The sequence below is a fragment of the Anas platyrhynchos genome, chromosome 8, assembly GCF_047663525.1.
Source record: "Anas platyrhynchos isolate ZD024472 breed Pekin duck chromosome 8, IASCAAS_PekinDuck_T2T, whole genome shotgun sequence".
NCBI classification, from domain to species: Eukaryota; Metazoa; Chordata; class Aves; order Anseriformes; family Anatidae; genus Anas; species Anas platyrhynchos.
The window spans coordinates 19704361-19724568 of record NC_092594.1 but is presented as its reverse complement, the minus strand read 5'-3'; the positions used below and the strand labels follow the sequence as shown (position 1 = coordinate 19724568).

Genomic DNA, 20208 nt, shown 5'->3' with positions numbered 1-20208 from the left:
CAGTCCTCTCTGCATCATGGTCCTCGATAAACCAACCGTCTCTCCTACCTGCTGCAGTCACCTCATTATAACTCCATTACCTTTAACAACAACTCCATTACCACCCATTATCTTCCTTATCATCTCCTTTACAAGGCTGTTATCTGCTCCTCCTCCTCTACAGCCATCCCCTCCTCAATTACGATTCCATTATCTTTATTACCACCCCATTAGAGTCATAATTATTCCCATCACAATTCCAGGACCTACTCCTCCATCCCGACAAGCTGGTGTCTCCAGAAGCCCCCCCCCCCCCACCAGCACCGCTCTGCACTGCCTCTGTTGGGTAGCGCCGTCATCACCACCTGCCCTGTGCTCAGCATCATCCCTGTGATGATGGCAATATTTTAATTAGTCTTCATTACGGTTTTACTGATTTATTTTATTTTATTTTATTTTATTTTATTTTATTTTATTTTATTTTATTTTATTTATTTATTTATTTTGCTGTTATTGCTTGCTTTATCAGCCATTTTCCTTTCCCTGTCATGGTTGGGATTGGTGCCTGGGTGTGAGCTGATGCTTTGGTCCGTGGCATTGCACTGATTTGCACCAGCTCTGAGTGGGTATCTTCCTCCCATCCTCTATCACAATTACAGCATTTTCACTTCTGCTAAAGCCCTAATTGCTGACATTATCCTTCCATTAGCCTCCAGCTTCCCTGGTGGGTGCGACCACCTCCTCCCACCATCAGTGCCCCCATTCCTGCCCAGGCAGGGGAACATCCCCAACCTCCCTGATTTTCCATGCCTACAGCTTCCAACGGCTCCAGGCATGGCTTATTCCTTTCATTTTCCCCGTGGTTTTAGTGGAAGAAGGGTTTTTGTTGCAAAGGTGCCCACTTCCACAAATTCCCGCGGTGCAGCCCTGAGGGTGCATCCTGTCGGTGCTGTTCTTGTGGCTGCTGTGCTCTGGGCACTGCCAAAACCACCCACCCTTCAGCCACAGCACCAGCAGCTTCCTGAAACCACCTTATTCACTCAGGAGAGGCATTCAAAAGCTCCTTCATTGGCATTAATAGTAGGGGGAGAGTCTCTTGCCCAGCACAGGGAGGGCTGCACCAGCACTGCACCCCTTGCTCCATGGCTTTTGGGATCTGGCAGTATTGTATCTCACTGAATATCACGGGAACAGGGCAGGGCAGAGCATTAGCTTCTTATGAAACCTTCCTGGCTTATCAGCCCCTTCTCCGTGTGTGGCCGCACAAAAATATCACGGGCAAAAACCAGGAACGTTTAAACCTGGTGCTGGTGAAGGTGCTGGGCTGGGCTCCTCCACCTCTGGGGCACTGCTCTACCTGGAGAGAAAGGGTGGGAGAGAGCCTGGGTGTTTTGGGCACCATTTTGGGTGCTGTGTAGGAACAGGGCACTGCTGTGTCCACCCTATGGCACTGAGCAGAAGCCTGCAGGTTACAGAGCCACAGAATTACCAGAGGATCGGGAAACCACCTCTCTGCGAGAGATTCAGAGAGCTGAGCCTGTTTAGTTTATCAAGAAGATTGAGAGGTGATTTCATTTATTCCTGCAAGAACTGTCAAGGCAGGGAAACACTAAAGAAGGCACTAAAGATCTCCTGAAAGCTGTGGAGAAGAGCAGAGGGGGATGGCAGGGAGCAAAGGCAGGTGGATTTGGGTGACTGGTGCAGCACACGTGGATTACAGTGCGAGCGATGCCCATCTGCAGCAAGCGATGCTGCAACATGTGCTGGGCATCCCCAGGCCCCGTCCGTCTGCAGGCAGCACTCAGGGGCTGTGTGTGGAGCTGGGGAATTGGGGTGTTGGGAACTGTTAATTATGCCGGGCTGACGGGTAATTAACGTCGGCAGGGCGAGCTGCGATTTCGATCATGTTCGGATGCCCTGGGGTTATTTCCCACGATCAATGCAGTGCATAAATAATGCAGCCCATGGCAGGGGGGAACGCTGCCTATCGTTATCAGACTCTGTGCTGTTTGGATCAGTGATGCTAGGAGGGAACACGGCTTAGGGTAAAAGGGAAAAATGGGAATAAATACACTGGTGGGGCTTTGCTAATTCTAGCTCGGCTGAAGTGGAATAAATGAAGGGAGATGGTGCAGTTCTCATTGCTCTGCTACTATTTCTAGATTGCTATAGGATGGGTATAATAGAGGGCAGTGGGGAATTTGGGTGTCAAAGGAAAGGATTTGGCTGACGAGCTGGCAAGGCACAGGGCGCTGTGTTTAAAGCAGGGCCAGGAAGGAGCCTGACTCTCTGGGCTTCCAGCTTTAATCTGTAGCCACAGGTTGCCTCTTAAAAGGCATCAGCGGGGCTCGCCTGAGCGAGCTGCCTCACTGCCGTAACCTGCTGTCCATTCCAACCACTAAACCGCATTATTTTGATATTTTTTTTTTGCTAAAAAAGACAAGGAAGTGGCAGAAAGTGGGCAGTGTGGTGTCCAACACTTTAAAGACTCAGACAACACAGCCAGCAAACCTGTGCTGGAAGAGCTGGTGCCACCGAGGCACAAGCATGCTGAACATCTGGAGAGGGAGCACCTGGGAGTTTTTTTTTTGTTTTTTTTTTTTTTTCTGGTTGTTGGTTTTGTTGTTTTTTAATTAAATGGAAACCATTTGGTGAGGTCAGTAAATGATTTGGGGGCCCAGTCCTTTTTTCGCTGTAGAGCCCCATGGGGCTGCTGCCTTGGGTTTGCGAGCTGTGGTTAAGAGCAAGCCCACTGCAAACCGCAAGGCTGGGAAGGGAGCACCTTGGGGAGTCTTTAAACAACACTTAATTACATTAGCTATACACCAGCCGAGGGATAATTCACCATCTCGAGACAGACACTTTAATCCTGGCAGCAGGATGGAACCAGAAGTGCGCAGGGGCTGATGCAGGATGCTCTGCTCCCTGGGTACTGCCAAGGGGCTGAGAACTGCTGCCGATGCCTTGCAAAGGACTGGCCCCAGGGGCTTTGCTGGCAGCGGGTTTCTGAGCGTGCCCAGATACCCTCCTGAAGGAGCAATTTAGTATTTGCAAGACCCCAGCTGCTAGCTGGGTTTGGGGTTTGCTCCCCTTGTCCTGCTCTGTGGGGCTGGCAAATCCGGCTCAGAGCTGGCTCCCACACCATCATCAAGCCACAAACACTCCCAGAGAGAAAACTGGCACTTGGTACATGCTGGTACAGCCATGGGGTCATTCCCTTTCCCTATATCTCCAATACTCAGAGATTTGGAGCTCGGCTGGTGGGGACAGGGCTTTCCAGCCCCCCAGGTCTGCAGCCCAGATGGTCTGCACAGATTACTGCAGCCTCAGGAGCCACCAATCCTGGGCAGTTTGGCAGGGCTGAATTCCCTCCAAATGACAAAAATAAATAAAATCTCTTCACATTAGATGCTGGGAAGCCCATGAAAAAGCTGTGTACACAGTGAAAACAAATACGTGGTTAAATAGCCTCTCCAACAGTATTTCTCTAAAACGCCTCTCTAAATAACGCAGAGTGAAAGGCTTGCTCAGCAGTGATTAACCTCCGCTCGGGAAGATGCTCTGTATCAAATCGTTACCGTCAGCTGATTAAAAACGAATTAAACGGAACAGAAAACAATTCCCAAAACATCATCTCTCCTTTTGAATGCAACGCCCAGATGCGAATCATAGCACACCCTATCCCACCGAAGAGCAAGTGGAGGCACCTGGAGAGCCCGAGGATGAAGGGCAAAGGGGATGCCGAGAGGGATGGGGCGAAATAACTCAACCTGGAGACAGCTCTGCCTCGAGGGCCCTTCTTATTTCCAAGCTGCCGGTTTAGAAAAATAAAATAAATGAAGTAACGGGGAAGGACTGCAGCTGATTTAGCAGCCTTCGTCTGCTTGGCATCCGGTGGAGGTCTGAGGGGTCAGGAAGGACAGGCAGGTGGGAGAGACCCGCGCCGTGCCAGGCGCTGGCACCATCTCCCATTCCTGCCAATCAAGCCTCGCCAGCTTTTAATTGCCACGCTCCATGTGACTCCAAGCAATGGCAAAGCATCAAATGCTGCTTCTCATGCTAGCTTTTTTTTTTTTTTTTTTTTTTTTTTTTTTTTTTAAAGTAATCCAATTTTTCTTGTTCATTTCCCTAATAACTGCACAACAGTTGTTGGGTCCCACCAGTTCTGCCCTTCTTGGGGTTGACCCTCTTGGGGGCTGTGCCAGGGCAGGTTGGACCGGACATTGGGAAAAATTTCTTCATGTGGAGGGAGGGTGGCCAAGCACTGGAGCAGGCTGCCCAGGGAGGTGGGGTGTCCCCATCCCTGGAGGTATTTCAGGGATGAGGACATGGCACCGAGGGATGTGGGTTAGAACTTGGTAGGTCAGGTTGATGGCTGGAGTTGGTGATCTTGAAGGTCTTTTCCAGCCTAGAAGGTTCTGTGACTCTATGATCCTAGAGATGTGCTGCCCCACTGCCTAAGCTGGAGGGAGGAAGGAGCAAGGCCCTAAAATTCCTGCAGCTTGGACAAAAATCTGCAGTATTACTAAGGAGAGCCTAATTACCAAATCTAATTACAAAGGGGAGTAAATCACCTGGATTTTTTTTTTTTTTTTTTGGCTTTTGGAAAGTGTTTTATGTATCATAAAAAATGAATAATGGACAACCAAGTGAGCCCATCACCCTGATACATTAATGAGAACCTATTTGGAGCCACCAAACCCGTGACTCAGCAGGTTGAGAAGTTGCAAAAACTGTCACGGTGACGCCCTGCAGAGGCTCCACGGCCTCATCCCTTCTTGTGCCCCCTGAAACCAGCAGAAAACACAAACAGCAGCGTTAATAGGAGCACATATCTATGCACCCAGTTCTTATACACCTAGATACCAGCACGGCACCTGGGCTGTGCCAGCAGGAACTTTCCCCCACGCTTTGCTGGGGTGTCCTGGTGGGGTACCACCACCCTCGCCTCCTGCAGCACGCACGCCGAAGGGCTTGGTGCATCCTCTGCTTCTCTTCCCCAGAGCAAAAGGAGCCCGTGCCCAGCCCAGTGGTGCTGCTCTGGGTTTTGGCTGGTGCAAGGCGATGCAATTAATAGCCCAGCCCACTTTGCAGAGCCATCGGGGTGTCGTTACGGGGGGAGGGAAGGCACCATGGTGTCGGTCTGCAGTGCAGGGAATCAGCACCACTGTGCAACTTGCTTTGTTCCCAACAGCTTTTTTTGACTAGGGCTGTAAAATTAATGTTTCAGCAGATAGCCGAGAAAATAGGAGGCTGTATAAAGTAACTTGAGGCTTGGCAGGGGAATTCAAATGAGCTGCATTTGGGAGATGCCGGGGTTTGCTTCCTTTCCTGTCGTCTCCCCACCCCGCAGGCTGTGAGAGGCAGTGGTGTCTGGGCGGTGATGGCGACCCTGTCCCCATCCTCTGCTCCTCTCATCTCACTGCCTATTTAACCACCCAGTTTTTCTCCCCATCACTTCCATGCTCTCTTTTTACCCAGCTCTCCAACGACTCAGCCCCTGCTTTATTCCCATCTAACCTCCCTCGCCTCTCCCTCGCAATCTGGGTTGGAGCGTTACCTATTTATATTCTTAACCTTTGCCTCTCTTCCCTCTGCCTCTTTAATCTGTGCATCGATCTTGTTTACCACCCCCATTGCTTCTCTCCTCTTGTGCCCATCACTGCCCAGTGCTCCTGGCCCCAGCCCTGAGTCCCCACCAGCACAGCACCTGGTGACATTTCCTCCATGCAGAGCCTGGTGGCAGATCGGTGTGGGCACAGCACCTCAGCATCCTAACCTGGGGACTTTTCACCTGGTTTGGGGATTTAGCCTACTAACAGAGAAGTTTTCTCCTGCGCATCAGCATCAAGGGAGTGGCGATGTGCAGGGGCACCCTGCTTTTCCCAAATTCCTTCACCTGGAGGGGTGAAGGAAGAGAAAAGTCCCTCCTGCTCCTCATCTCCTTGCCAAAGCCTTCACCTGTGACACCCACCTTGCCCTGGCACCGAGCCGTGCTGCAAAACGCCAGCTTGCCTGCAGCAAAAACATAGCCTAGGAGGGTTGATTGCCTCACTGTGTTCTGCCTGGCCCTGTGTGCATTTTTTTCCCCTGCCTCTCCCTCCCCGGAGGGTGACAATTTTCCTTGTGCTCACTCCCGCCTCCGTTGTGTCATTTTTGGGTGCTCGCCCCAGGGACTGGACTTCTTCCAGCCACGTGCTGCAGGCGCAGCCAAAAAAAGGCCACCCATGCACGTGTGCTGATCAAAGCCCAGCCTGCCCCGCGGGCTGCTAAGCGAAATTTTGGGGGCTCATTTTCACCAAGAGCTCCCCCACCATTCCTCCCCCCAACCCCATGCCAGGCACAGCACATCTTGAAGCTGAAAAAAAGCCTTTTTTTAGTAGAGAAATCCCCTGGCTCTTCCCTCCGAGTGGGGACGTGGCTGTTAGGGTGACAACAGAAGGTGCAGAGCTGGGTACCTGCGGGATGAAGGGCTGTACTGGCCCTCGCAGCACGATGGGTGTCCCCAAATCCTGGGGTGGGTGTCCCCAAACCCTGTGCATCAGGTACAGCCTTGCTGGAAGAAGCCCTGCCCTTCGCGTGCTCAATTAGTGTCAGGTTTTTACCTGTAATGTATTTGTAACACTGGCCCTAGCTGAAGCCCCTGGCTCAGTGCCTGTGCCTCAGTTTCCCTAAGCTGTCTGAGTGCCCTGGAGACCTCTGCTCCCCCCAGTGATGGAGGTTAATTAACTAGGTAATTAAGTAATGAACCCCACAATCACAAAGTCGGTGTGGCTTTAGTTACAGCTATTCCACCGCACTGCAAATTACTGGGAAATGGGAATTTTGCATTCAGCTGTGGTGCCGGAGTTACCAATAATCAAGAGGCGCCTGTGATGGGGACAAAGTGCAGAGAGAGAGAGAACATGGTAATTACTGTGTAATTACAGTAACGATTGGAGCGATGCTGTAAGGCGAGCATGGGGCAAACCCCTATCCAGGACATCGGCGGCTCCGCGGGACAGGAGGGAGGACTGGGAGGCTCAGTTTGTACCGCGAAGCCTCAGAGCTGGATCTCTTTTAATTCCCCTGCTGCCCTGCTTAACACAGCTGTATAAATTACTAATCCCGTGGTTTCTGCTCCTGGTTCCAGTGGTGGAGTCCCTTAGCTTCACAGAGCACTTTTGGGGGGTTAAAATTCATTGCCCCGTCCAGCCCTGGAACTGTTCAGCCCCTCTGGGTGCTGTCACTCCTGCATCGTGGGTGCTGGTGGCAGGGGCATCTTTGCTTGGTCGCCCCACGCATCCCTTCTGCCCATACTGGTGCTCAGGTCTGTCCTGAAATACATTTGTCTGACCAGGCCATCCAACCCCAATTTCAGAACTTGTCCTCTCTCCAGCCCTATTTGTTATTAATTTTTGGAACCCGTTGGAAACAGACTGGTATTGACGCTGTGGCCAGCGTCTCACCAGCTCCCATCAGTCCCGCACGGTGGGGCTGGCACAGAGCGTGGGGTGTGTGGGCATCAACGGGGCAGCCAAAACCCCAGCAGCAGGTCGGGGAAGCACGGGATCACACCCGGTGTCACCTTGGGATCACTCCTGGTGTCACCTTGGGACCGGTCCCGGTGTCACCTGGGGCTCACGTGGAGGGCTGGCCATCAGCTGCAGCGTGCAGCCCTGAAATGAGGGAGATCCACGTACGCCAGGCTCGCTGTGGGTGCTGCAAAAGCCCCTTTGGATGACACTGAGGTGTACACAGGACCATCAGTCTGGTGGCCAGGGTCTAATTAAAGCCTCTAATCAAGGCCTCTTTGACATGGCTGTCTCGCAGGTTGAGTTGTGAGGAAAGAGGGAGGAGGCGAATGAAGGGGAAAAGTTTGGCGGAGGGGAGCTGCAGCACTACGAGCTGATGGATGCCACCCCAGGGCTCCCAAAGTGAGGGACAGGGACAGCATCACCCCACCTGGGGACCGGCGGGGACAGTCCCATGGTCCCCATGGTCCCCACGGCCAGGGCCAGGCAGAGCATCACCCGTACCGCCACCCTGCCAGCACCCATTTCCATGGAAACCTGCCCTGGTGCTCCTTTAAGGAAATCATCCCCTTCCTTCCTTCACTCCTCCTGTCCCCTTCCTCTCCTCATTGCCACCTCTTCCCCAGACTCCTCTCCCCTCCCTCCCCGCTCCTTATCTCAGCCCCTCTCATCTCGCAGCCTTTGTGCCGCTGCCTGTCTCCACTCGGCGCGCTCCTTATCTCCTCTCCCCCCCACTCCAGCTCTGTTTACATCGCTAAAACACTTGTCCAGGTCAAACACGTTTTCCTGATAACCACATTTCCATTGATTGCTGGGAAGAAAATCCTCTGGAGCAGCAGATTCTGTGCTCTGGGGATCGATAACAGAAAGCCCTTTTACGCCAGCCCAGTGAGCCACAGCCCGAGGGCGTGGGACCCCCAGGGGAATTTGGGGGGGGACCCAAAAAGCGAGCGGTGCCCGTTTCCCACTCACTGCCACCAGCACCCAGGGGTCACCCTGGCCACGCGGAGGTGACAAACCATTGCATCCCAGCGGGGACACCTGCGTGCAGCTGCAGGGTGCTGCACACCCAGGCAGCCCCCCCGTCTGTAGCCCCGCTGGGAGCTGGAGCAGACCCCGGGTGGGCTCCCGCTGCCTGCTAATGCACTTGCGAGGGGGAAGCTCATGCGTTTCCACAGCGAGTGGCTTAGCCATAAATCCACAATCGATAAAGAGAAATTTAAAGGGATTAAGGCTTTCTGCTTCTGCTGCAAAGGAGCTGCTCCCCGCCAGGGTCTCCACTCCCAGACCACTGCCGCGGGACATCAGGGTGAGACGTGGCCGTGGGTGCCCACGGGTCCCACCGCCATCTCCTGGGTGCCTGCAGGGATGTCATGGTCAAAATCCACCCCAGAGGATTTTATTTTATTTTGTTTACAATAAAAGTGCTGAGTGGCACCTAACCTACTGTGCAAATCGATGCCTCAACCACAGGCTTGGCCCGTGGTTTACCTCATCCGCAGCAAAGCACCAAGGGCAAGCCTGGGAACTGCAGCCAAATGAGCCGTGCCATTTGGTGAAAAAGAGGAAATTAAAATAATAAAAGCTTAGCAAGAAGCCAGCCCCGGTGCTCCCTGTGGCCAGGCTGCCCCTGCAAACTCCTAGGGCCCAGGACTGGGGGAGCCAGCACAACGCAGCACGGCAGAGCTTTGGTAAGAGAACGAATCCAAAGTTTCCACGGGGCTTTAATAAAGTCCTGCTGCAGAGGGTGAGGGGAGATGTGCAATTCTGTAATGCTTGGGAATGGGCTGAAAGGCTGGGAAAAAAGAAGCAAGAGCCCCGCCGGCATGGTGGGTTTGTGGGTTAGGCTGCTGGGGGGATATAGTGTGTGCGTGGGGAGACAGAACCAAAATGGTGATGTCTTGGGTTAAATCAGCAGCATGTGGCTGGAGGCAGAAAGCAAAGCCAGCGCCAGTGTGGGAAGTCTTGGAGCAAAAATACCCAGGTCTAACGTCGAGGTCTGAGCCCTTCCTGAAGACAAACCAACGCCATGGGTGTCTGTGGGGCTGGAGGGGGCTCTGCCCAATGCCCCCCACCTGGCTGCAAGCCCGCGGCACTGCTAAACCTCTGCCCTGCTGGGATGGCTTTTTTAATTGGATTGTGACAAACATTTAATACCTAATAGAGCTCACACCAGCACAGTTAATTAAGGATGTGACTAATCCAATTCACTCGTGGGAGCGCGGGAGGAGACGAGCGGGAGTGAGCGCGTGTATGGGGGGGCAGAGGAGGGGAGGGAGCCGGATGGGGAGAAATCAGCTTAACTGCTATCGCCATCCCTTTCATTTTGTGTGCGCTCATAAATGATGAAGAAAGGCTTTTCTTTGCCGGTTTTCACTCCCCGCTCCCCCACCCCTTCCTCTGGGGGGGAAGCTGAGCGCCACGGGAGCATCCCTGCTGTGGGTGGGATGCGGGACCCCAGCGCAGCCCCGCAGCGTGGCAGCCTTGTGCCGGGGCACGTAGTGCCGGCCGGGCCAGCTGTGCCAACATCTGTATGCTGGTCACTCCCCGTCCCCCCGGAGTTTATAAATAAAACAAGTGGAGTTATTTTAGCCCCATGGACAGGGCTGTCTCCCTCAGCACAGAGCTGCTCTTTCTCCGTCTCGAGTTCATTGTTATTCCCCAGCTGAGAACAGGGCGCGGATTGAGCGAGGTCCCCATCTGCGTCGGGCAGCCGGAGAGAGCCTCTCTTCATGCGAGAGCCTGACGCAATAAATAGCGCTTTTCAGCCGAGCCGGGAGGGAAACAAAAGCCCGGAGCAGGGAAGAGAGTGTGGCGAGGCTGGCGAGGGAGAGGGACGGGTCGGGAGCAGGAGGGGGAGATGGAGGGGAGGGAGAGGGGAAGAAGCAACTAACGAGGAGGCTGCGAAGCTTCGTGGCCCGGCTTTGGGCCATTGGCTTTCCCACCCACTTGCCCAGGGAGACGAAGCATCCCTGGGCACGCCGGCCCAGGCTGTCTGAACCAGGCAATGCTTACCCCGAGCGGGACACCGATCCCCTTCCCTCGAGCATCCCCGAGCCACCCGATTCGCAGGGCGATTGCATGGCGCCGAGCAGGACTCCAGCACAAGGCTAACAAAAACCCTGCACTTCAGCAGAACGGATTCACCCCAGACGGATTCACCCCAGATTTGCTCACTGATTCCCTGCCCTGAGGGGACCCGGTGCTGCTGCATGGGCACTCTCCCAGCCTCCACCTGCACGGGGACGCCACATCCCTGGCAGCAGTGGGGATGCTGCCTGTGAGCACAGGACAGCCAAAAACCACATCATCCATCCTGGTTTAGCTGCCAAGAGGGGTGCTCAGCGGTAATGAATGAGGAATTACACAGAGGGCTCATCCCTTCTGTGGCCGGGAGCCCCCCGTGGCGCTCCAGCCCTGTCCCCCTTGTAGGAAATAGTTACTTACATTAAAATTATTTGCTAAATGAAGCAATTCCTTGAGCTCTATCTCAGAACTGTTTGTCTGCTTTACTCTGTTCCTAGTGCTCTGTGATAAATTATCTGGGTAATTAATGGTAAGTTTAAAGCTCGTGCTTTGCAATGGGATTTCCTTGGACATCTCGGGGTGTGGGGGGGGTCCTGTTAGCACCAGCTTGAGCATTTCCCCCAGGAACCCCTGCTGCACCCGAAGGGAAAACAGCCCGATCTATCCCAATCAATCTGCATTTAATTACCAGCCGAGAGCTCCAGCTGGCTAATTTGGAGGCAACCGGCCTCCGGCGTCAGGGCTGTGCTCTTGCTCAGGGATGGGCTTTAGGAATCAGGAGTATTTTCAGAGCTTTCTGCTGATTATCATGATTTCAGCTGAAATAAAGGGAAGAGGTTCACATTTCCAGTTTGGAAAGGGTGATTAGGGACTGAAATGGGTTGGAAACACGGATGCGAGGGGGATGTTGCATGACCCAAGCCATCCTTGCCCCTCTTGCCTCCCAGCTGGAGACAGGAGACTCGGAGAGCAGACATCACCTGTGCTGCCCTTTTTGGTGAGGGCTTTTGGGTGGTCTTGACTCCCCTATGTCCCCCAGCTGCCCACAGGGGGCACGGAGGGAGGATTTAGCATCACTGTGCTGCCTGCCACACCAGCAAACCCAGCAGCAACCAGCCGTGGGGTCACAAAACAACCGCGGAGCACATGTGAAGGAGACCAAACCCCAGCTGAAGAGCAGGGGCATTTCTACACAACCTCTCAAGCCTTAGCAAGAGCCTGCACGTGGCCTCAACACCTCACAGCACTGCAAGTCCTGCAGGACCTTGGCTCTGCTCCTCACCCAGAGGCAGTGAGCGCTGCTTGGACCTTCCTCTCATGGGAGACCCCCGGTCTGCCCCCCCAGGATGCTGGCCACGAGGATCACCAGCTCCAGGAAGGCACCAGAGGCAGGGCCAGTGGTGGGACAGCCCAGGCTGCACCTCCAGCCCTTCAATTTTTGCCTCCCCTGCAGCTGTGTTGCTGGAGGGGAGCACTGGCGCTTACGGACCTGCAAGGCTTTGAGACTGCAAGGCAACAGGGAACAAAGCACGGGGGGAAATCAAACAGGTCCCTGGGGATCATCAGGAAGCTGCTGCAGGAGGTTGCGAGGGGTAATTATAGAGGTAAAGTGAATGATTTAGAAATCAGGCTCTGAGATAAGCATAAGGAGACAGGGGGCTTGGAGTGTATTGTGGAGCAGCCCTGTATGGATCTGTCCCCGACCCCTGCAGCCACGCCAGTACCAAGAAGAGGAGAAGGGGAGAAGAGGAGAGAAGGAGAAGAGAACCATGCCGCAGCCACTGGAGCCCGTTCCTTGGGAAGGCTCACAGACCTCTGAGAGGTCCAAAGCATCCCACAAAGAGCCCGCTGGGACCAGGGATGTCCTGGCAGCGATGTTTGGGCAGCCATTCCCAACCATTCCCAGCTGAGAGCAGGGTGCCCAGCTCCATGACCAGGTGGCTTTTGAGTGTCTCCAAGAACAAAGACTCCCTGGCCTCTCTGGGCAGCCCGTGCTGGTGTCCTGTCACCCACACGGTGACCCTTGGGTGCTCCTGTCCCTTTGCCACCTGGTAGCCCTCTCTGGGTGCTTCAGTAGCTCCATGTCTCTTGACTTGGGGAGCCCAGGATTGGGTCCAGCACCTCAGGTATGGCCTCACCAGTGCTAGGTGGAGGGGAAAAGGCACCTCCTCGGTCTGCTGGCAGCTTAACGCAGCCCAGGATTTCTGCCCACCATGGTGCCCACTGGGACCCCCAGGCTCAGCTCTCAATGTGACATCTCCACAGGCAGCACACAGCCGGCTGCAGCTCCAGCCCCCATCCCGGGCTGGATTCCTCCAAACTTTGGGTCTACTTCAGACAATACCGTAAGAAATCCGTCTGTGCAACTGAGCCAAAGCTACCGGCTGAGTACCTTGTCCTAAGCTACCCTTGTCCCAGGCAGCCCCAAGCTACATCGTCCTACACAACCACCCTTTGGGGCAAGGAGCCGAGGAGCCCTCCAGCACTGCAGCCTCAGCAGTGCCCGTCCCTGTGGCCCTTGGTCAGACACAGTGGGGCTGGCTCTCCTCCTGGGGTGAAAACAGATGCTTTTGGTGCACATCTCCAGGATACAGGAGGATACCACAGATTCCTCCATAAATTTCCTTCTTCTTTAATATTTTTTCACAATCATTTGTATTCCCCACTGCCCCAGCCCACTTCTCCCTGGGGACAAGGGCTGTAAGAGCCCTCAGCAGGGCTGGGGGGATCTGACCAGCCCTGGGTTCGCCCTCGCTGCAGTTTTAGCTCTGGTCTGGCTGTGGGGCATGTGGCCGAGCCCCTGCGTGTCCCCTGTCCCCCAGTGCCACGCCGATGGGGACGGCGAGCAGTGGCAGCTAATGACATTGACATTTCATTTCTCATTACAGACACAATTAAAAGCAGAGGGGATTATAAGCGGCTGCCATGCCATGTCACCGTGCTGCCGGCTTTATCCCTTCTGCTTGGGCAGCTCCGTCAATGAATCGACTCCTTCCAGCACCTCACTTGTGGCTCTGCTCCGTTTGTTTATGTAATGCCTCCCAGCACCGGCCTCGCACCCGCATGCCCCTGCTCACCAACGAGCATTTTCTCGACGCGTTCGCCACGCGCCCCGGCAAGACGAGTGGGGCCAAGGGGCTGCCGAAGCTGGGGGAGCCTGCCAGGAGCTCTGACAGGTCCCTGCTGACGGAGCCTGCCGGATTCATCCCTGCCTGGGGCACGGCCGTGCCTCTCCTTCCCCGGCTGCTCGGGGCGCCGGGCTCCCCGGGGAGCGGCTCGGCAGGGATGCTCCAGCCCCAGCTCCTGATGGAGGAAAGAGGCCGCCGAGATCCGGCGTGTGGTGGTGCCAGCGGGGCCCTTTCCTCCGTTTTTGTTTTCTCTCCGGCTCCACGAAATGACAGGGCTGGCGTTCAGACCCTCCGGGTTCCGCCCCAAACCCCCCAGCTTTCACCCCAAAACGCAGCCACGCGCGGGGCTCCTCCGAGCTATTCCCGAGCAAGCAAGAGAAGGAGGAAAAAGAAAAAAAAAAAAAAAAAAAGAAACCTCGTTCAAACTTTGAACGCGACCAGAGAGAGCCGGGCTTTGGGCAGCCCCCGCTGCTCGGCGGGGCCCGGGTGGCCTCGGGGCTGGGGCTGCCCCCACCCAGCCCGCCCGGAGCCGGGGCTGCCGCCTGCGAGGGGTCCCCGTGGGAAGGGGAGCCGTGGGCTGGAGGGAAGGGGTGTGGGGACAAGGCACAAGGAGGCACAAGGAGGCACAAGGAGGCACAAGGAGCACGGAGCGGGGGGGCAGCGAGGTGTCCCCGGCGCTGCCCGCAGGACGCAGCGAGATGCAGCCCCCCCCCCGCTGCCTCCTCTCGCCGTGTGACGCAGGTGCCGAGAGCCAAATTTCCTCAACCTCCTTCCAGCAGCGAAGGGAACTCGCAGAAAGTGCGGGCGGCTTTTGCCGCACCCCCCCGACCCCCCGACCCTCTCCCCCACCGCCTTTCCCCGCCGCGCATCCCTCCCTCCCCCCAAAAAAACTGCGCCCCCCGCCCCCCCTCCCCGGCCGGGCTCCGTCCCCCCGCCGCCTCCCTCCGAGCCTGGGGGGCGATGTGGGGCGCTGGGCTGGGGGCGATGCGGTGGTCGGGGGGGGTGCAGGGGCGGCGGGGGCCGGGCAGCGCGGGGGATGCGGGGCGCGGGGTGCGGAGCGCGGGGTGCGGGTGCGGAGCTGTCCGCGGTGCTGGAGGCACTCACCGGGCCGGGCCGGCTCCTCCTGCCGCCGCCGTCGGGTGGGAATTTGGGGAGCCCCCGCTCCGGAGGGGTCCCCGGGCTCGGCCTGGCGCCGGCAGCCCCGCTGCCTGCTGCGGCGGAGCGGAGCGACCCCGGCACTGCCTGGCTGCCGCTCCCTCCCCTGCTTAAATTTCAGCAGCTTGTTTTTTTTTTTTTTTTCTTCTCCTTTTTTTTTTTTTTTTTTCCTGCTCGCCCCTCTTCTCCCCTCGCTCCCCGCTCCGGGCTCTCCTCCCAGCACGCAGCCACCTAGCGGGCAGAAGCGGGAGGAAAAGCCCGCCCGAAAACCCAGGCGGCACTGCTGCTGCTGCTGCTGCTGCTCCTGGTGCTGCTGCTGGTGCTGATGCTCCTGATGCTGCTGCTCCTCCTGCTCCTGGTGCTGCTGCTGCTGGTGCTGCATCGCCGCCCCCGCCGGCCCTGCTGCAAGGCGGCTGCCCCGGGGGATGCAGCATCTCCAAAGGGGCGTGCGGGGAAGGCAGCGCCACGAAATTCCCAGGGGGAGCACAAAAAAAAGAAAAAAGTAACAGTGACAAAGTAAGAGATGGAAGGAGTGTGCCCGCTGAGTTTGGCTGCGCTGGGAATGCAAAGCAGCGGGGCAACTGCACCCAACAAGGGTTGGGCCTTGCTGCCCTGCTGAGGGTTAACAGGGGTGGAAACTGCCACTGGTGTGTGGGGCTTCCTGCCCTGTTGGACCACAGCATCGCAGAACCATGGCATGGTTTGGGTTGGAAGGGGCCCTAAAGGTCACCTGGTCCCAACCCCGCTAGGTCCTTTCTACCCAACACCTCCCGCTAGAGCCCCATCCAACATCCCCAGGGACCAGGCATCTGCAGCTTCCCTGGGCAGCCTGTGCCAGTGCCTCACCACCCTCTGAGTGAAGAACTTCCTCCAATATCTCATCTAAACCCACCCTCTTTTAGTTTAAAGACACTGCACCACGTCCCATTGCTGCTCTGCCCAGCAGACAGTCCCCCTCCATCCCTCCCGCAGGCCCCCTTCAGGTGATGGGTGCCAGCAGCTGCTCCAGACCTTGGGGAAGGATAAAAAGGCCAAGCTGGCACTTGGGTTTTTACACCTGTCCTTGTGCATCTCAGTTAAAAAGCCCTGAGTTCAGCAGTCCCTGCTGCTCCTGCAGAGCCACGCACTGGCGTCACCTCAAACAGGAGAAATGAGCCCAAATCCCCCACGGCCGCTGCCTCAAATACGGCCAGGAGGAAGTGCCAATTGAGTTTTCTCCTTGCAGATTTAAAGCTATTTGTGAATTCCTGACAAATCCACCCAATTACCATCACCCAGCCGAAAAAAAAAAAAAAAAAAAAAAAAAAAAAAGCAGGAAAGATCCTGAAGAGATTGTTATGTTGTATGTTAACAGATTCAGAGCACTCTGATTCCTTTCGATTTCACAACTTAGCTGAATATTCAAAGTAATGAGCCTCCCAAAGCTTTGTGCTCAGCGAGGAGCAGTGCCGTTGTTGGCTGAGGTTATTTCCCAGCTGAGCTGGTTCACCAAAGTTGGAAAGGGCAAAGCCAGCCTGGGGATGCGCGTGGGGTTAGGCAGTTTCCAGCAGTGGCTCCAACCCCCTCCTGGTGAGCCACACTGCATGGCTCCGGGGCAGAGGCAGCAACCTCACCAGCATCAGCAAGCAGAAGCACCAATACCTGGCTGGTGTCCTGGGCAAACCTCAACCCAACCTTTCCACACGTCCTGCACCCTGCGATCAACCCCCAGAAATCTGCTCCCATGCAGCAGCTGGGCAAGGGTGAACGCTGCTGGGTGCGTATGGAGCAAAGCAAAACCAGCCGGCAGCCCTGGGCTGGAGAGGCCAGCATGTGGCCCTGCAAGCAGCGTGTTTGACCTTGCTGGGCAGAAACCAGGGATTTTTTTTTGGCTGAACATTAATATTACTGTGCAGCATCGCTGCGCGCTCGCGCTGCTCCAGCAGGCGGGTCGCAGCTGAAACCGCCGTATATAAAATGCTTATTACGAGCAGATAGCTTTCTGAAAACATCCAATAAAGCTGTGTTTATAGATCATAGGCAGCACACAAGAAACCAAATGGATTTTTCATTTTGCCTTTGAAGGAAACGACCCAGTGGTGCTGCTGACAGCACAGACACCTGTTGCTCTTTGGGAGAGGCGGCTCTGTAGGAAAAAGAATTTTAAAAAGAGAAAACAAAACAAAAGGAAAACAACAAAAAGGATCCAAAAGGGTTCCGGCTTTGGAGAGAAGCCACTGGGTGGATCTGCGCTCCTGCTGCTTTCAGCACAGCTGCTTTGGCTTTGTGGGCATCTTGCCCCATCTCTGCCAATCTTGTCCCAGACTGGTGCAGCAAATGCGCAGCAGCAGTTGTCCCCCTAGCAGGGGCTTCGCCAGGCTGCTCCCATCACACAGCCTCCAAATGCTACGCATTTGGAAAGCAAATGATGCTAGATTGAGCCCCAGTGTTGTGCTTGGGCATCCTCTTCACTGGCAAAATACAACCTGGCCCCTCCAGGCACGATGCTGCGGTGCGCGGCCATGGAGTCCGAGCTTGCCCTGGGGACACAGCATTGGGAAATCCTACGGCTTGCAGTGCAGAGCAGGGGCAGACGGAGCAGCTGCAGCAGGAAACAAGTCAGTGCCCAGCAGAAAAGCTCCCTTTGCTCCCCTGCTCAATGGCAGAGACCTGGCACCTTCTCCGTGGCTTTTAGGGATGAGATCGGTGGCATTTCTGCAGGGGCAGATTGAGGCCGTGCCTCTGGCCACCTGTCCTCCTTTTTGGTCCTTCTCCCTCTCTGGTTTCCATGCTGTCCCAGGTAAGTGGCGCTGATGTTAACACCTCACCATCAAAGCATCATTGCAGCTCAAGCCCTTGTTTTCTCATTTGTCCATGCTGAGAGCATCTTCATCACCAGAATAAATCACTCAAAAAGAAGGCAAGAGGCTGGGTGATGTCCCCAGCCCCCACAGAGGAGTGTGTTTAATGTCGGGTTCATCGCTGCCTGAGCCCCAGGTGGCTCCGGGAAGACAGCAGCAAGGGGCTCACAGGCACAGAGCTGTCCTTCTGCAGGGGCATTTCAGTGCCTCTCTGACTTAAATGAGCCCAGGCAAGCAGGATTATTTATCCTGAAAGAGAATCTCTGGCCACAATGCTGGATGACGTAAAGCAAGGGCAGGCAAGTTTTTTACCCCATCATGTCCAGAAAACAGTATTTTTGGATAATCTCCTCTTTGCAACCTCTTGTTTCACAGACTTTCCAAAGCCTTGTTCCTAGAAAATCTCCTTTACCCAAACCAACCCCCTCCTGCCCAGGCGCCCACACCGCAGCCCCACCAGTGCTGCTGAAACCGATAGCTTTGCATCAGGGTAACGAGAGGCTTCACCAGCTTGCAGACAGACAAATAGCTCTGTAAACAGCTACAGGAAAAATAGGCACCCTGGGGACGTTGTTACAAGGACCACACTAAGCGCAGGGATTTTAAACCATGATTTTTGTGGCAAACAAGCCCGACACGCTCGCAGCGTGGGCGCTCGCACGCTGCATCCGGCTTGCTCGCCGCTTGCTGCTGCTGCTCTTCTCCAAACCTCGGGGCACCGGGTGAGGGTGGCTCGGTCCTTGGGCACAGGGACAGTTTGAGGGGGTGGGCAGAGGGGTGGCATCAGCCCTGGGGTAGGGGAACCCTCGCCTTCTGCATCTCCATCCCCTCCTCAGCCGTGGGGCGGAGGGGAGCGCAGGGGGAATTTGTAGCAGTGTGCAGCAGGATCCTGGGGTTTTTTAAAATGCGAAATTCCCTTGGGTGCTGCTCTTACCAAGAAAATTCATTCCGATGTTACAGCGTGTTAAGGAAGGTATTAAAGCAATTAAGTTCCACGTTCAGGTTTAGTGTCTGGTACTGAAATGAGGCTCTGGCAGCCCTGGGTGCCGTGGGGAGGAGGGCTCCGGCAGCAGCCAGTGGCTCTGGGGACAGAAGTGGCCAGAAGGGGACTCGCTCCACAGCTGCATCACCCGCTGCCATACAACAGCCCCTGCCTCCCACAGCCCTCTGAGGGACAAGAGGAAGGAGGGATCCTTGCCCCCACTTCTGTTCTGCTGGCTAAGATGCTTGGGCTTTGCATGGTGGTGAATTCATGCTCATTACACAGCTGGGTAAAACTGAGCCCAGGCAGGGCCAGCAGCTGGGAGCGCCCAGCACTGCTGGGTTGTTGAACAGCCCGCAGCTGGCTGGTGGCGGTCCTGCAAACCCCAGCTCCTGTTCACCATCATTCAGCTCCATTTCTTGGGCAGGAACTTAACAGCAACAGGAGTCGACCCAGACCCGTGTCCTGGGGATGCCGCAGCAGGGTTTCTGTGCACTGCTGTCCCTGCAGCTCTGTCCCTGTGCCAGCAGCTCGATGCCCCCTGCTTGACGTTCCCAGCCCTGTAACAACACCTTCACCAACAGGCAGGGGCTGGGGGCTCACCGGGTCCCACCAAGCCAGAGCACAGCACGGGACTTGTTCTGCAAGGAAGCAGCACGCAGGTAGGGGTGGTGGCATCACGGGGCTGCACATGGGTTATTAGAAAAGAAAGATGATAAATAAAGATAAATGGATGAAAGTGGAGCATGCTGGCAACCCTTCTCCATCATTCCTTTTCTTCCCTAAGTAGATCAAATTATGACCTGAAATCACTGAATACATATTTTATTATGTGGATAATTTAAAGGATGAAGGCAAGAGAGAGAATTTGTAAGGCACAGTCATGTTAAAAGACAAAGAATTACCATTAATCTCCTATGGGGAAAAAAGAAGAGGAGGAAAGGAAATGTGGAGGGGGAAAGAGAGCACATGGGATGCTGCCTGCTCTTGGGCACCAGAAACCTGGTGGGTGACCAGTGTGTGTTATTCTCCCACCCCTCCGTGAGCATCATTTTGGCACCCGTGCTGTTCCCAAATAATTTTCGAGCCCCAGTGCTGCCCAGTCCCCAACTCATCCTCGCGGTCTGCTGGGCTTTGGCTCAGCGTCACCCATCCGTGATGGGCGCAGCGATGCTCTCATGCCTCAGAGGGGCCACCCCGCTTCGCTGCCCCTCTGCCCCCACCACAGATCGATAGTGCCTTCAGGATGTTTTTTGCTGCTGCCGAGCAAATGCAAACCAGCAGGGGAGGAGTGGTCCCTGAAAGCTGGAAAGGAGAGGCAATTCTGTAAAAAAGATCCCCTAAACCCATTTACCCATGAGGATGCTCCTGAGCCTGGGGAGAGCTCCAGCAGGAGCATCCCCATGGGTAAATGGGTTTAGGGTCCAGCTCTGGACCCTAAGTGGGTTTAGCAGGTCCAGCCCTGCTGTGGCATTTGGCCAAAGGGGGTTCCACAGCCCCAAGGAGGCACCAAGACTGCTCCTTACCTGTGTGTGGATGTTCCTGCACCCGTCTCCATCTACTGCGAGGGGCCCAGCCCCAAG

The 20208-nt window shown here is 55.5% G+C and overlaps 1 protein-coding gene across 1 annotated transcript in view; it reads right to left on the bottom strand.

Moving 5' to 3' along the window:
• TNR (tenascin R) overlaps window positions 1-14956 on the bottom strand; it is a 58734-nt gene extending 43778 nt beyond the window's left edge. Inside the window, exon 1 of the mRNA XM_027462714.3 lies at window positions 14753-14956. The gene's annotated coding sequence lies outside the window, so the exon portion shown is untranslated. The remainder of the gene's footprint in view (window positions 1-14752) is intronic.
• Window positions 14957-20208: the final 5252 nt, after the last annotated feature.